At 42.9% G+C, this 11,856-nt stretch overlaps 1 non-coding gene across 1 annotated transcript; it reads left to right on the forward strand.

Moving 5' to 3' along the window:
- The first annotated feature begins 8,520 nt into the window (after positions 1-8,520).
- On the forward strand, positions 8,521-8,593 carry TRNAE-UUC (transfer RNA glutamic acid (anticodon UUC)). Its single transcript has one exon. It is a non-coding gene; the product is annotated as a tRNA-Glu (tRNA).
- The last annotated feature ends 3,263 nt before the right edge of the window (positions 8,594-11,856 follow it).

Consider the following 11,856-nt stretch of genomic DNA (forward strand, 5'->3'; position numbering starts at 1 on the left):
AGCAATTGCTTTATCAACGCTTTTTTTCTTTTTAAAATCCTACTCTGATGTAGGAAATCTTATTTTCTGGATAGTCTTAGTGCACCCCTTGGTATAGGTCACACGACTGATTTCTGATCTGGGACGTCTGACTTTGGAAACCCTACATTTTACCGCAACTCTATCCGTGAAACAGTATTTTGAGTGTTCATTTGGCAAATACTTAGTAGTCTACTAGGTTAAAGCACTGTTGTAGATACTGGGGTACAGCAGTAAACCAACCAATCAAAATTCCTATCCTCATGAAGCTTACATTCTAGTAGAGGAGGCAGACAATAAACAAAGAATCATCAGCTCTGATGATTGGAGAGAATCAAGGTATTGTAAAAGAGAGTGACTTGTTGGGTATTTTAGATTGGTTAGGGAACCATCTCTGACAAGTGATATTTAAGCTAAGACCTGAGTAACAAGAAGTTATGAAATGGAGCAATCCAGGCAGAAGGAAAAGCAAGTGTGAAGGCCCTAAAGCATGAGGAAGCTTGGTGTGTGAAAGCAGCAAAAAAAGAAAGCAGAGGGACTTCCCTGGTAGTCCAAGGAATACATCTGCAGGGGATGCAGGTTCAACCCCTGTTCTGGGAAGATCCCACATGATGAGGAACAACTAAGGTCTTGTGCCAAAACTACTGAGACCAGGCTTTAGAGTCCTTGCACCTAGAGCCGGTTCTCTGCAACAAGAGAGGCCAGGGCAATGAGAAGCCAGCGCACTGCAACTAGAGAGTAGTTGCAGCTGCCACAACTAGAGAAAGCCTGCACTAGCAAGGAAGACCCAGAGCAGCCATAAATAAAGAAATTTTTAAAAGTAAAATAAGGGGAAAAAAGGGTATATGTGACCTCTATACTATTTTTATAAAGAAAGGAAAATGCAGGGTGCCTGGAGTGTGGTGAGGAATAGGGGGCAGGTAATGCTGGAGTGGGACCTGATGGCGTTAAATGCTTCAGATTTCATTCAGTAAGGAATTTGGGATTTTATTCTAAGTATGATGGGAAGCTGTATTAGTTAGAATTAGGTCCTACTATGACAGAATACCTTGTGTGTGTGTGTGTGTGTGTGTGTTAGTTGCTCAGTTGTGTCCAACTCTTTGCGACCCCATGGACCGCAGCCCACCAGGCCCTTGCGTCCATGGAATTCTCCAGGCAAGAATGCTGGAGTGGGTTGCCATTTCCTTCTCCGATACCTCAAATAATCAGAGCTTAAACAAGATGAAATTTGTTTCTCTCTCATGTAAAAGTGCAGGTAGGCATTCCAGAGCTGATGGGTTGCTCCATTGTGCCAGGGACCCATATTCCTTGTATCTTGTTTCTTCACAGTGCCATTGCCTCCCCTCCCAAGTTCACCTCGTGGTCTATTCCAGCTTCAGCCATCATGCCTGTTAGAGCAGCAAGAAGAGGCTGCTTTTTTAAGGACAAACACACAACCTATTTGTCTCTCCCTGGTCAGAACTCAGTCCTGTGACCACAGCTAAGTGCAGGGAGGGATCTGGAAAATGTGTTCTTTATTTTGGGCTTCTGTGTGCGCTCCTAAACTTCAGAGATTCTGTTATTGAAGTGGTTGGGGAGAAAGGACGTTAGGATAAAACCACGGTTTCTGCCATGGAAGCCATTGGAAGGATTGTAGGAGGGGCAAGACATGATCTGATGTTCACTTAAAAAAAAAACAATCATTCTGTCTTCTATAGGGGAAATGGTTGCAGTGGGAATGATTGGAACTAGAGCAATTAAAAAGTGAGTTCAGCAGTCCAGGTGAAGGCTGATGGTGGCCAGAGACCAGGGTTGTAGGAGTGAGTTGGAGAGTAATGAATTGATAGAGGGAATGTTTTTGGAGATAAAATCCATAGAATTTGTTAGTGGATTACATGTGGGAGGAATAGGAAAGAGGCATCAATGGCAATATCTCTAGAGATGCGCTGTCCAGTATTACTCTCTGTGATGATGGAAATGCTCTGTATCTGACTGTCCAATATGGTAGCTGCTGGCTACATGTGGCCATTCAGCATTTGAAGTGTGGCTTAGAAAGCTGAGAGTCTGAAATATTTATTTTTAAAAATATTTATTTATTTATTTGGCTGAACTGGGTCTTAGTTGCAGCATGCAGGATCTTTTTTTTTTTTTTTTTTTTTTAATTTCGGCATGCAAACTCTTAATTGTGGTATGTGGGACCTAGTTCCCCAACCAGGAATCAAACGTGGGCCCCATGCATTGGGAATGCAGAATCTTAGCCACTGAACTACCAGGCAAGTCCCCTGAAATTTTTATTTTATTTAAATTGATTTAAATCAAATTAGTCACATGTGGTTAGTGGCTACCATATTAGACAGGGCAGCTCTAGATTTTTGTTTTGAGCAACTGGGTGGCTTATGGTGCCATTTATTGGCGAAAAAAAGGAAACAGTACCAAGTAAAGGTTAGGAGATGTTGATAGCCAGAAATCAGTAGTTTTGCTTTGGATGTGTTTATGTGAGATACTTGTGAGGCCTGCAAGTAGTTGATCAAGTAGACAGGTGGATATATGGAGTTTAGGTTTGCAAGTGAGGCTGGAACTGGAAATATAGGTTTAGGAATCATCAGCATACAGTAGCTATTTAAAGCCATGAGACTGGAGGAGGTTACTTAGGTACAGCATGTAGATAAAGAAGAGGGCCCAGCACTAAGCTCTGGGGACCCCATATATATTTATACACTTGGTTTCACCTCTCCAGTTCTCACAGCTGCAAATGCATACTGTGTGTGTTTGCTTAGTCACTGTCATGTCTGACTCTTTGTAAATGCACATTAACAGCCCTAAAAAATAAAAGGCAACACCAAGTCACATCCAGATATGCAGCTATGACACCTCAGACCACTTTAAACATTCCTTCTCGAGTTCACAGTTTCCAAATGCTGCCTGTTCCTCCTGGATTTCTTATTTGCCAAGGGTTGTTTCTTACTATCCTGAAACTTTGAACAAATTGGTAGACTTGGCTACCACAAACCCCAATGTACATGATAGTCATGGGGGAGGAAAATTAGAACGTTAATATGGATTGTGATCTTTTTCTGTTAATTTGTGCCACGGGGTGTGGTGGTGCAAGGAGGCAACCACCTCTGCCCCTCCCAAGCCTTATCGGGGAGTAACAACCCCTACTTCCCCTTTATAACCAGAGCACAGCTAGCACGGAACACCAGTCTTTGCCATTGCCCTGGTCGGGGGAGGAGTCCCGGATGGCCAGGTGGAACCCTCACTGGGTTCCCTGGCAAAAATACCTCACACCCTTGGACAGTGAAGTTCACAGAACATGAATGATTTGGGGGATGGAAAGTGAATGTTTTCAGAGAGCAAAATAATAGTGAGAGCTGCCACCTTCCACCTCCCGCCCCAGCCTGTGGTTTCTGAACCTCTGATATTGGCTGAGGGATAATTGACACTGCGTTTCAGTCACTGTGTGAGATCACATATCATTTTCTACCAGAAAGTGTCCCAGCCTCACAGGTGCAATCTCCTGGGTACTGCTAGATCTGTTTTCAGAACACCATTTCATTGTTTGATATGACCAGCTGCTTCTCGTGGATGGGAAATATGATCATGGCCCCTGGCTGGCCAACTGCCTCATTTCTCTCACTGAGAAATGAGTTTCTTGGTTGGAGACAGTTTTGTCTGGACCACCCTGTGTTACACAAAGTCAGTAACTTCAGGGTTGGTGAAATAGTTATAGGCATGAGCTGCAGGGAAAGAAAACTTAAATACAGAATAAGTATTTCTTCAGAATATTTAAATGACCACACCTTCAGTGACAGAACGGGCCTAATAAAAGTTGACCTGCCAACTAGATTCCTGAAAGTTTCCCAAGAAGCCTGGGGCTCTGTTCAGGCCTCAGGACTGTATCCAGCCTCCTACTGATTTCACTTACTGTTTATAATACTTTTTTTCCCTCAGTTATTTTCTTCCTTTCTCCAAATAAGGATCACATTATATTCCAAAAATGATGGTTTTCACTTCTTTTGATATTTTAAAATCTCTAATTACTTTCTCTTGTGTAATCTAGTTGTTTGAACTTCTAGAACTAGTTACATAATAGTGGATATCTTTTCTTCTGTAAGAAGAGAAATGTCAGAAGAAGCTCTACAAGAAAGCTGTAGTTGCCCTGGCTGTGGCCGTCAGCCTGGGTTCTGGTGGTACTTCTCCTTTGCCACTTGGAGTTGTAATTAGCTTAGGGTAAGGCAAGGCATGGAAAGCTTTAAAAGGGATCTTCACAAAATATTACCTGTGTCTCTTGATGTCCCTTAGGAAGGGCTGGGAGCTGGCAGGTGGGCCACAGGTGAAATGTGAAGTGGGGCTTGCTTACTGCTAGCTGCAGAGTGAGGAGGGGGCACACATTTCAACAGGCGATGAAGAGGGGATGGGTCCACCGTGACCCGTATACCAGTTAATGCCTTGAAGATCTTAATTTCTTGACTTGGATGCTTACTGCTGTGCTGTGCTTAGTCGCTCAGTTGTGTTAGACTCTTTGCGACCCCATGGAGTGTAGCACACCAGGCTCTTCTGTCCATGGTGATTTTCCAGGCAAGAATACTGGAGTGGGTTGCCATGCCCTCCATCAGGGGATCTTCTGAACCCAGGGATTGAACCTAGGTCTCCCTCATTGCGGGTGATTCTTTACTGTCTGAGCCAGCAGGAAGGCCCAAGAATACTGGAGTGGGTAGCCTGTCCCTTCTCCAGGGGATCTTCCCAACCCAGGAATTGAACTGGGTCTCCTGCATTTGCAGGTGGATTCTTTACCAGCTGAGTAAGAGGAAGCCCGGACACTTACTACTTTATTTTAATTTTTTGTTAACTAAGGCCAAAAAATTTTCACAGAAGCACTGTTTTAGGTAATTCTCTGGTGGTCCAATGGTTAGGTGTTGGTGCTTTCACTTTGGGAGCCAGAGTTCGATCCTTGGTCCAGGAATTAAGATCCCACAGCTGAGGTCAAATATTTTTTTTTAAAGCACTGGTTTTTAGCTGTATCTCATAGATTCTGAAATGTTGTAGTTTTTGTTATTATTTTCTAAATATTCTGGTTTTGATTTGTACTTCTCATTGACTGAAGAGTTTCTTTTAAAGAAATACGTGTAGCAGCTCAGACTTTTTCTACTGCAAAACTGTACCTGGTACGAATCACCTCCCTTCTTCACTATCCAGTTCATGTTACCTTTGCCTTTGACCTGCAAAAAAAAAGGAGTTCTTTTAAAAGAGAACAATAAAAAAATATTCAGGTGATAGGGACATTTTTTTCCCTCTTAGTTTTAATATTAATGTTTAGTGATATTACACAGTGTTCAGAGAATGATGTATATGTATTAGTTCTATTTTTTTTTAACCTAATGAGGCTTTCTTTGTAGCCTAGTATTTTGTGAATTTTCACTGGTACCTGAAACTAAGGTGTGTCTGATGATATCAGACCTACCTTATTAATTATGCTGTTGAGTTCATCCAACTCCTTGTTTACTTACTTGTAGAGTTTTTCATAATGTGAAGTCCCTGTCTGTTTTTTGGCTGCACCACCCACTTGGCATGTGGGATCTTAGTTCCTGACCAGGGATGGAGCCCAAGCCCCCTGCAGTGGAAGCATGGAGTCTTAACCACTGGGCTGCCAGGGAAGTCCTGTAAAGTCCCTCTTTTACTTTGCTGTCTCAGAGAAAGACGGCCCCATGCCAGGACTTGCCAGTCTGATTGTCATCCACTCCAACTGTTCTGTTTCTCTGAGTTACACTGGGTCCAGGAAGCACCTCTCTGAGCCTCTGTCTACTCAGTTCCCCCATCTCAAATATCTGAGACAGATCCTGCAGGGCTTTTGTATGTCATGTATTCCTCTCACCCTTGAAAAACGTAATGTTTTTGCTCTTTTTCAGATCTGCAAAAGCCATGAGCTTGCTACCCTTTGTTCCATGCACACCTCCACTAGAACTTCACTACTTTTGGCAGCCAATTCCATTTGAATTGTGGTTTGAAGTTTGAGCTAGTTCATTGTTTTGCTGAAACTGGAATTTGTATTTTTGTTTCTTATTTTCCCCATTGCTTTTGGATGACTGCAAAAAGGTAGAGAGGAAATACTGTTTTTAATACTACCATCTTCAAAATGGAAGTTTCTATGGTTTTTAATATACTAATGGTGAACCAGTTCATGTCTGGATAGTACCAGCATGCCACACAGAACCATCTGTAAATGTGGCTAAAATCTTTTTACCCTTGTTTAACTCATCATAAACTGTGGAAAATTCTGAAAGAGATGGGAATACCAGACCACCTGACCTGCCTCTTGAGAAACCTGTATGCAGGTCAGGAAGCAACAGTTAGAACTGGACGTGGAACAACAGACTGGTTCCAAATAGGAAACGGAGTACGTCAAGGCTGTATATTGTCACCCTGCTTATTTAACTTATATGCAGAGTACATCATGAGTAATGCTGGGCTGGAGGAAGCACAAGCTGGAATCAGGATTGCCGGGAGAAATATCAATAACCTCAGATATGCAGATGATACCACTCTTATGACAGAAAGTGAAGAAGAACTAAAGAGCCTTATGATGAAAGTGAAAGAGGAGAGAAAGAAAAAGTTGGCTTAAAGCTCAGCATTCAGAAAACTAAGATCATGACATCCGGTCCCATCACTGCATGGCAAATAGATGGGGAAACAGTGGCTGACTTTATTTTTCTGGGCTCCAAAATCACTGCAGATGGTGATTGCAGCCATGAAATTAAAAGACGCTTACTCCTTGGAAGGAAAGTTATGACCAATCTAGACAGCATATTAAAAAGCAGAGACATTACTTTGCCAACAAAGGTCTGTCTAGTCAAGGCTATGGTTTCTCCAGTGGTCATGTATGGATGTGAGAGTTGGACTGTGAAGAAAGCTGAGCGCTGAAGAATTGATGCTTTTGAACCATGGTGTTGGAGAAGACTCGAGAGTCCCTTGGACTGCAAGGAGATCCAACCAGTCCATCCTAAAGGAGATCAGTCCTGGGTGTTCATTGGAAGGACTGATGCTGAAGCCGAAACTCCAATATTTTGGTCATCTGATGTGAAGAGCTGACTCATTTGAAAAGACCCTGATGCTGGGAGGGATTGGGAGCAGGAGGAGAAGGGGACAACAGAGGATGAGATGGCTGGATGGCATCACCGACTTGATGGACATGAGTTTGGGTAAACTCCAGGAGTTGGTGATGGACAGGGAGGCCTGGCGTGCTGCTGTTCATGGGGTTGCAAAGAGTCGGACACGACGGAGCGACTGAACTGAACTGAACTCATCATAGGAGACTCCTTCCCAAATGGGGCAAGTGAAAGCATATGTGACAGGGGAAGGGAAGAGGGTATAAAGACATAAACAATGTGCTTGGGTAACTTACATAGGCCTTCAGAATCTGGGGTCTACTTAGTAATGGGAAGCTCTGGGTTGCCCCATTTTGAAGCAAGATGGTTTAAACAATGCTCAGCTTGAGTTTCATGGTAATTTTCTATTCCAGTTATTTACATGGTACTTCAGGAGCAAGACTGAACATGTTTCCTGAAGGGAGAATAGTTATAGCAAGAGTAGCCCCTGCTCCCGAAACTAGAGAAAGCCTGCATGAAGCAATGAAGACCCAGTGCTGCCAAAAATAAAGAAATAAGTAGTTATCTGCTGAAATGTGGTCTTTCTTCAACTCCCTGGGGTCCCCACTGTGATGCTCTGTTGGCCATGCCGAAATTCAGTGGACTAGACACCTCCAGCACCGTGGTTGGCAAGGCCATAAGGGCAGTTTGCTCTGCAGTCTGGACTAGTTTCAAAACTTCCTTTCTTGTCTTCTCCTCACTCGAATAGACTTGTTTTCAGGCCAACCAGTAAACAAGTCAAAGAAGGACTCCTAAGCAGATTTGCTTTATGCAAGCTGGCCACAAGCCTGTCCGGGCTCACAGATTCTTCTAAGGAAATCAGCCTGTCTTCCCATGGCCCCCACTGAGTAGGCAACCCACTCTAGTGGTAGAATCTTGTGCTCAGAGTCACTGGCCACAACTGATTGGTGGATGGAAAGACCCATGATCCTAAGACAATCAAATCATATCACGACCTGTGGCCTTTAAAGTTGTCTGGTGTGGACTTCCCTGGTGGTCCAGTGATTAAGAATACGCCTTGCAATGCAGGCAACGTGGTTTCAATCCCCGATCTGGGCCAGTTACACATGCCACAAGCCATTAAACCCATGCGCCCCAACTACTGCAGCTCCTGCACTCAGCAGCAAGAGGACCCACCACAATGAGAAGCCTGCAAACCACAACGAAGAGTAGCCGGCACTTCTGCAACTAGAGGAAACCTGCACACAGCAGTGAAGACCCAGTGCTGTCAAAAATAAAGAAATGGTTTTTAAAAAGAAGAAATAAAGTTGTTTGGTGTGATGAGACAAGCAAGGAGACTTCAGCTCTGCCCATGATGGAATAACAGGGTCTGCATTCACCCTCCCACTTTAAATGACTTAAAAAATGGGCAAAGGGGAATTCCCTGGTGGCTCAGTGGTTAGGACTCCACACTTTCACTGCTGAGGGCCCAGGTTCAATCCCTGGTCAGGAAAGTAAGATCCTGAAAGCTGCGCAGCATAGCCAGATTTTTTGAAAAAAAAAGGCAAAGTATATAAAACAATTGTTTTCAGATATTGAACAATGGGTAGCACAGAACAATAATACCTGAGAAAAGGGAAAAGAATATGTTCAACCCTACTGCTGCCCCAATTTGCTGTCTGGATGGAGTTCCCAGGCTATAGTTCAGTGAGGGAGACCCGACACACAGGCCACTGAGTTCCCTGAGTTGAGGAGACAGAGTTTAGGTGAAGAGAGCTTGAGTTTACAGGGCAAAGTATTGGAAGGAGAGCTGCACCACAGAGACAGAGAAAGAGCTCCCGAAATTTTCAGAGGGTTCCTCTCGAGTCTTTGGCTGAGTACTTATCATCACATGTGAATGAAGAAACTCCTCAAGGCTGGATAATGAACCATCAGAAAGGAACAGGTGAAACATTCTCTGGTGATCTCACAAGTCTAGGAATAGTTCACATTCCTAATAGCCAAAATGGAAAACCTCATCATACACAAGGCATTTGAGAATACTCTGAAGACTATTTGCTAAATAGTACTATAGTCTAGACTAAAGGCTGCTTTGGTCCCCACTGACAAAACTTAAAAGCAAACCTTGAAAAAAAATTGCAAAACTATCTCCAAATAGCTTAGCTGCATCCCAACAGAGAAGCCAAAAATATTTAAAGGAATACAAAGAAATTCAGCAGCCAGATGTAAAATTCACAATGTCTGGCATCTAATGAGAAAAGAATTGGATGGGAATTCCCTGGTGGTCTAGTGGTTAGGACTCCACGTTTTCACTGCCAAGGGCACAGGTTCGACCCTTGGTTGGGGAATTAGGATCCTGTAAGCCACGTGATGCAGCCAAAAGCAAACAAAGATTCAAAGAAGCAGGAAAACAACCCATAGTGAGGCAAGAAAACCAAACAATAGAAACGGCCTAAGAAATGACCCAGATGGTAGAATTAGTAAACAAGGACATCAAAATAGCTATTAAAAAAATATATATATATATGTTGAAGAAGCTAGAGGAAAGCACAAGCATAAGAGAAGATAAAGAGGATATAATAAGGCCCAGATCTAAGTTCTAGAAATGATAAATAAAATATCTCAGGTGACAAGTATAGTGAATGGGATAAATAGTGACTAGACACTACAGAAGAAAAGACTATGAACTTGAAGTCATACCAATAGCAACTACTGAAAATGAAATACAGTGGGAAAAAAGATGGGGGAAAAAACCCCGCAAACAAACAGAAGCCCAGCAAGCTCTGGCACAAGTTCAGGACTGGTGGCGGCAGGTACCTCCGGAAGTGGGGCTAATATAGAGACTAAAAATAAGACTTTAGATTTAATTGAAAGTCAGTTTACAAAGGCATTAGGCTCAACATCAAAAAGAAAAACCACCCAATTAAAACCCCTTCATGGATCACAGCCTTGTCGTGGTGCAGAGGCTTGTAAACTGTAAGCCATGCCATACAGGGCCACCCAAGATGGACAGGTCACAATGGAGCATTCTGACAAAACCTGGTCCACTGGAGGAGGGAATGGCAAACCACTCTGGTATTCTTGGTGCAAGAACCCCATGAGCAGTATGAAAAGGCAAAAAGATCTGACTCTACACATGGATATCACCAGATGGGTGATCCCGAAATCAGATTGATTATATTCTTTGCAGCTGAAGATGAAGAAATTCTATACAGTCAGCAAAAACAAGACCTGACCGTGGTTCAGGTCATGAGCTCCTTATTGCAAGATTCAGGCTTAAATGAAAGAAAGTGGGAAAAACTGCTGGGCCATTCAGGTATGGCCTAAATCAAATTACTAATGATTATACAGTGAAGGTGATAAATAGATTCAAAGGATTAGATCTGGTGGACACAGTGCTTGAAGAACTATTGACAAAGGTTCATAACGTTGTATAGGAGGCAGTGAGCAAAACCATTCCACCAAAAAAGACGTGTAAGAAGACAAAGTGGTTGTCTGAGAAGGCTTTACAAATAGCTGAGAAAAGAAGAAAAATGGAAGACAAGGGAGAAAAGGAAGGATATACCCAACCGAATGCAGAGTTCCAAAGGATAGCAAGGAAACATAAGAAGGCCTTCTTAAGTGAACAATGCAAAGAAATAAAGGAAAACAATTGAATGGGAAAGATTAGAGATCTCTTAAAGGAAATTGGGGATACTAAGGGAACATTTCATGCAAGGATGGGAATGCTAAAGGTCAGAAATGGTAAGGACCTAACAGAAGCAGAAGAGATTAAGAAGAGGTGGCAAGAATGCACAGGACTACTCTACAAAAAAAAAAAGATCTTGTTGACCCAGATAACCACCATGTTGTGGTCCCTCACCTACAGCCAGATATCCTGGAATGTGAAGTCAAGTGGGCCTTAGGAAGCATTGCTCTGGGTGGCACTAGTGGTAAAGAACCTGCATACTAACGCAGGAGATGTAAGAGACGCTTACATCCTGATTGGGTTCGATCCTCAGGTTGGGAAGATCCCCTGGAGGAGGGCACAGCAACCCACTCCAGTATTCTTGCCTGGAGAATCCCTAGGATAGAGGTCCATAGGGTCGCAAAGAGTCGGACACGACTTAAGTGACTTAGCACGCATGCATGCACTATAAACAAAGCTCCTGGAGGTGATGGAATTTCAGCTGAGCTATTTCAAATCCTAAAAGATGATGCTGTTAAAGTGCTGCAATCAAATATGTCAGCAAATTTGGAAAACTCAGCAGGAGCCACAGGACTGGAAAATGTCAGTTTTCATTCCAGTCCCAAAGAAGAGCAGTGCCAAAGAATGTTCAAACTACCATACAGTTGTGCACATTTCACATACTAGCAAGGTAATGCTCTAAATCCTTCAGTCTAGGCTTCAGTGGTACATGAACTGAGAACTTTCAGATGTACAAGATGGGTTTAGAAAAGGCAGAGGAACCAGAGATTGCCAACATTCATTGGATCATAGAGAAAGCAAGGGAATTCAAGAAAAACATCAGCTTCACTGACGATGCCAAAGCCTTTGACTGTGTGGATCACAACAAACTGTGGAAAATTCTTAGAGATAGGAATACCAGACACATTACTTGTCTCCTGAAAAACCTTTAGGTGGGTCAAGAAGCAACAGTTAGAACTGGATGTGGAACAACTGACTGGTTCAAAATTTTGAAAGGGGTACAGCAAGGCTGTATATTGTCACCTTGCTTATTTAACTTATATGCAGAGCACATCATGTTAAATGCTAGGCTGATTGAATTACAAGCTG

The sequence above is a fragment of the Dama dama genome, chromosome 10 (genome assembly GCF_033118175.1).
Source record: "Dama dama isolate Ldn47 chromosome 10, ASM3311817v1, whole genome shotgun sequence".
Taxonomy (NCBI): domain Eukaryota; kingdom Metazoa; phylum Chordata; class Mammalia; order Artiodactyla; family Cervidae; genus Dama; species Dama dama.